Consider the following 6,000-nt stretch of genomic DNA (forward strand, 5'->3'; position numbering starts at 1 on the left):
CTGGATTAACACATTTACCGTAAATACAATTCCCATAAAAACAATAATTCCGGAGAGCAGTATAATTGTCAGGAAGAAGATAGTGGAAAAAGTACAAGATGGATCCATACAGTAAAAGTAGACTGGAAAACATCCAACAGTTAATGGAATACATCAAACTGCGAAACAGTTAATATATACCCACGTGCATATTCGCTCCATTAAGTGGTTGCACTCTTCTGATTTTTTTTTTTTAACTATACTCCTCTCTGCTGGTGTGATGAGCTTAATTTATGAAATAAAAGGCTGCAGTCAGAAAAAGTTCTATAAGCTGCTACAGAAAACACTAGCAAAAGCTTATGCATTTTCCAGTTGTCTCACACAACCAACTTTGAGTGTATTAGTTAATGCCAGCCTAAGGTTCTTAGAAACATCAAGGAAAAGACCCGTTTTGCCTTCTACAATTTTTCTGGAGGTGCATCACAGCACTAGCGTGCTACTTAGCACATCGAACAAACTGCTTTCCAAACTTTTACTAAGCACAAGTGTTTACACCAATACAATTCCTAATGCATTCCTGTTGCTAGGATAAGTTTGTTTACAGCTTGCGGGTGAAGTAATTCTCATACATTTTTCCGAGGATCGCCTGTTTTTTCAGTGACTAAACAGTTACATCTAACCTCCTTGACCTTTATGCGTGGGCAGTGCTTCCTCTCTTCGGGTCATGGGCGGTGCTTCGATGGCAGCGTCAGTTCTCGCCAGCACCAAGAGCATTGCGCTGCCGTCCTACTTATACTGCCAGCAAAAATAATTACTTCTCTTCTCTTCTGAAAACTAGGCGCTGGAATGGAAGCAACTCAATACACTTTAACGTGACTTCTTTCTACAAAGGAGTTTAGCCTCCTATGTCATTTCAGAAAATTCAAAATACCTTTCTCTATGTTTAATTAAAAGGTGTAATATGGTTTAGCAGTTATTAAAATTAAAAGGACAGTTTTTCTTCTTTTGAGCATCAGTTGCCTTGGAAATTTTCCTTTCTTACCAACCCAAAGGAATGCATGTTAGGGCCCTCAGACTGGTAGAGAAATAAGGGGAACACTGCTGTGTCTTAAGTACAACTAAGCCATAATGAATTAGATAAAATATTGAAGAGTGAAAGTGTCTTCACTTATTTATTCAGAACTCTGAATTTGGCTGGTTAAATTACCTATGGTATTTGCACAAAGGTGACATATAATTATACCATTATAAGTTTCCTTTGATTATATAACTTAACATTTCAACAGAGAAGTGCGTCGCTTCTCATGGCACTAAGGAGGACAAACATCACGCTCAAAATGCCGCTAAAGCAACTTGCAGGAAAGCATCCTCACTACCCTATTCTACAAAGTACATGCTGGAGAATAATGTAGAAAAGGAAAAAATATAAAGGAATTCCAAATATCCCGTCTTGACCTATGCTATTTTTTTTTCTTTTTTTCTTTTTTTTTTTTTTTTTTCTTTTTATTTATTCATTAGGACATGAGCCAGAACCCATCTGAAAACTGCCAGGTTCAGATAAGAAATAATTTCTACGTATTAAATTGTTTTACACAAAACCCCCAACGTTACTAGAAAGAAGAAACTGATTTCAGAACGTTTACAAGTCTGGATATTAAAATATTTAGTAGTGGGGACCCCAGTTCAAAAGATCTAGTTTGGATAGTTATCAGAACGCAGGTTTCTGGTTTTTCCCTCACCAGTGCAGACCAGCATAGGCATTCAGAATTTTTGCAGGCAATAGACACTGAATGTAGTAAAAGTGCTCATTCATAACAAAAAATTGAGGTTTGGGAGGTTCAAGCTGGAATTTAGAAACAACTTGTTCCTTCAAGAGGTTGAAGAAACTCTGGAGCAAATTACCCAAGTACACTGCACAGTCTCCATCCTTGAAGTTTTCAAGACTCTGCTGGACAAAGCTCAGTTTCAAGCAGCGTGTTCAACTTTTTTTTTTTTAATTTTTTATTCTTTTGCTGTCTGATCTGATATATAGCTTCATTCTTCACTAAGAAGTTGAGAGAAGCACCTAAATCAAATGGGTTTAAGACGTACATTTCAAAGATTATCCCTGCCCAGATAGAGCTATAGAGTTGGTGCAGTTGTAGGACCACTTTTGTGGAGGAAACAAGTGATTGTCCCCAGGCCATTGTTTTCCCAGTTTACATTTCCTAGGTGACCATCCCTGGAAACCTAGGTAGAATGTCAAAGTTTTTAAACATCCATCATGTTGCAGAATGCAGATTGAAGTCCAGGTCATCTGTTGAGAGCAAACCCCAGACAGGAGTAAGAAGAAAGAAACTTCTGACGTTTTATGGAGAGACAGACAGACGGATTCAACTCAGGAGAGCCCATCTTCCTTTCTGAAATCAAGCTCCGTTTTTCATATGCCTACAGGCAGTTTAACTAAGGATGAAAAACTCTGTAGTTATTGGATAAAACCACGACCCCATGATGCTGACGAGGGCTTTATCACTGATTTGAATAGGTCCAGGTTTTCAGCTATCATGCTGTGTTACAGAGTACTTGTTCTTAAAGAAACTCAAAAAAACCCACCAAAACCCGTAAGCAATCCCCACCACCATACACACACCCCCCGCCCCTCCCCAAAAAACCCCAAACCTCCAACAAACAAAACAACCCTGAGACAAAGGTAAATTGAATAACTATCTCATGGAATAAATCTAAACCCACGGCCATGTGGCAGAAGTAAGAACGGACTACATTTTTGCTATCTTGCTTCAAAAACACTGGAAAGTGTTCCTCATAACCCTTGATACCGCAGAAGTTATTGCATTTCTCATGAATAACTAAACAGATTATAAATATTTTCACTTTGATATTCATAGACTGATATCAAAATACTATAACATTCCCCGAGTTTCCTGTTTCCCATGACTTCCATCTCAAATCTTTCTTAGTGACCTTTGAGAAGGGGATTTTTTTTGCTCTCCTAGTTTCTGTGAAAATAAGTGTGGCCAAAACCAGAATTAAGACTATTAATTTAGAGACTATTTTGGTTTTTTTCCATCTTTTTCCCCCCCTTTCTTCCCATGCTTATTTGGGAATTATCTTTCTTCTTCTGTTCACATTCTGATGAACTTTCTTGCCTTGCTTAGAAGTTCAGGTTTTACCATCTTTACGCAAAGCTCTTCAAATACTTGTAAATTATTATGACTTAGTTTACCTGGGTTTAGTTGTCATCTGTTCATCCATAATGCCAATGAGTTGTTTTGAGTGCATATACTTTTTAAAAAAACATATATTATCTTAAAAACATTCATTTCACAGTTTTTCTGAGGGCTGGGGGAACCATCTGAATTAAGCCATAGGAGGTTAACGCAGAACATTAAATGCTTAAAATTAGTTAAGCGATGCAATAAAATGAATTTTAATTAGTAAACCAATATTTTTTTCTAGTATGCTATGGCAATCTTCCAAACAGTAGTAAGATAAAAAGAAAATATAAAAATTAACACAGTTATGCAGACAATGCAAAAAGACTGACGAAACTGTACGAGGGGGTGGTGAGTTTTGTTTTACTATTGTGGTTTGGTGGGGGTTTTTTTAGGTTTGGTTGTTGTTAGTTGTTTTTTTGTTTTATTTAAAACCAAACAAACACCAACCAACCAAAATCCAAAACCACACACTGTATACCTTATCTAAGAAATAACATGTAAAGAAGTGGACTAGAAAAAGAACCAGGGATCACAGAGTAACTGAACTCACTTGTTCAGTATAATGACTGTAGTGAAAGTAGACTTTTCAGAAGCATGACTTGCTGGCATGACACTCTGTAGAAACAAACTCACTTTTAGAGTTTATCTGCCTCTTGGAAATAGCCTGAGTAACTTGCATGAACAGGCAGCGGTTTGGATTAGTAGCTGCTCACAAGTGGCATGCACCGGAGATGGTACTGGGCTTAGAAGTGTTTTTATCATAAATCTATGCAGAAAATGTATTCTCATCAAGTTTAGTGTAAGGAGGTTGTTGATAGGCTGGAGGAGAGCAGAGTTGCTGCTTAGAGGAACACGCACACTGGAGAACCAGACCAACATCAACGTCATGATATTCAAAGACAAATGAGAAGGCCGGCCCCTGGCAAGAAGCATCCCCGTTCACTGCAAAGTAAAGACCAGGCACAGACCGATCAGGTATCCAAAGAGAACCTATGGGCCCTGGTGGAAAGCTGACCAAGGATCAGTAGTGAGCCTCTGCGGCAATGATGGCCGTGTGCTTACTGGGCTGCAAAGAAAGAGCGCTACCAGTGGGCCAAGGGAATGGGTTATTCCTCTCCCCCCGGCACTGGTGAGTCTGCAATATTCTCTGCTGGATTTTGGCCTGCCCATAGGAGAAATAGTTTGTCAGCTGAAATACTGGTGAACAGCGGGGTCCCGTGATGGGTTACTATCATGGGGGCTGAAGCACATGGTGTATGAGGAGAGCCTGAGGGAACTGAGCTTGTTTAGGCTAGAAAAGAGATGGCTAAGGAGAAACTGGTTGCAGTCTGACCATCTAAGAGGAGATTGCAAGACTCTGCTCAGACAAGTAAAGCAAAGGCCAAGGTGACAGTCACGAGTAGGAGCAAGAGAAATTATGTTAGATATAAGGAAAAAACATCTAAATAACAAAAGCAGTTAAGCACTGAAGCAAGGGTCCAGAGAAGATTTGCAAGACAATGGAAAAGCCTGATCTACCTTTAAAACTAACCTGTCTTTGAGAAGGAGCTCGTAGCTCCAGAAGTCACTTCCAACCTAACTTTTCCTAAGATTCCAAAGTCATGCTTCAGAACTGCTTTGCCACCACAGCATAGAGGACACTCTAGGGTTTCATCGAAGCGGAGAAGTTTCCTTCCCCCAGGTTACTAATATATAACTACAGAAAAGTCACCAAAAAATTGTGTCAGGTTTACCCCCTGATTTATTAGCAAACATTATCTGTTTGTTAGACACAAAGTGCAACCTAAATACTGCGTCTGTACCAACGAACAACTCTCCTAGGTACACAGCCTACATTGAGGAGGCCTGCCTCCACAACTTCCACCAGAGATTCAAAAGCTGCCTCACGGTTTTTGCCAAATAGGTTTTTCGCTATGTACTCTCCCATCTACTACGTTAAGGGGTAGAAGGTGAGCCAAAACAACAGGAGTGAGTAGGTTGAAGTTTTTCAGAAATTGTCACTGTCTTTATTTAAAATTTATCACAGATTAGGGAGAGTTATGAATCACTAGAAGACTGCTTCTGCAGAATATTTGTTAGAAGTATGTCAAGACAGTGTTCTTGATGGTACTTGATGCAATGGTACCTGGAAAAAAGCTATCCTGTTGATAGAAACCAGGGGGCACAGAAAAGCACCCTGAAGATGTAGGATTCACACCTATTTTGAAGTGGGTGTGGGAGAACAAAAAATTCCAGTAATTACTTAAAAATAAAGGTGAGGTTTAAGAAACAGCATGGTATTAGTTGATATGGGTAGATCACTTCCAGCAATTTCTGTGGTAAAAATGGAAAAACGCTCCCTTCCCCAGCAGGGAGGGATGACAGAAGAATGATTGAAATGGAGTTTGTGCAGAAGTTTTGAAGATGTAAAATAAAATTTTGTTAAGCTATTTCTCACAACATAAAGTTTTCCTTTTAAGGTATTGACATCAAAGCCATACAGGGGTTCAAGGCTAGCATTGACATAACTATCAAACCTGTGGTAGGTAGAGATTACAATTTACCCTCACAAGAAGAGAACAAGACTGGAACCTAATTTATTTCCTGCATAGATTATAAGACTGAAGATCAAGCCTTAAAAGTTGTTCACACAACGCGCACTCTCACCAGTGAAACGGAACGTGTCAATGGATTTTCATCACATTTTATTTTAAAGTTAAAGCAAACAAATATTCCAGAAGGCAGTTACCTCAATAAGTAGTGAGAGACTGTATTACTCTGATAAAGACGAGACAAGCTATCACCTCTCTCTCCGATTTTGGGGGAG

Source organism: Chroicocephalus ridibundus, chromosome 5 (genome assembly GCF_963924245.1).
Source record: "Chroicocephalus ridibundus chromosome 5, bChrRid1.1, whole genome shotgun sequence".
Taxonomy (NCBI): Eukaryota; Metazoa; Chordata; class Aves; order Charadriiformes; family Laridae; genus Chroicocephalus; species Chroicocephalus ridibundus.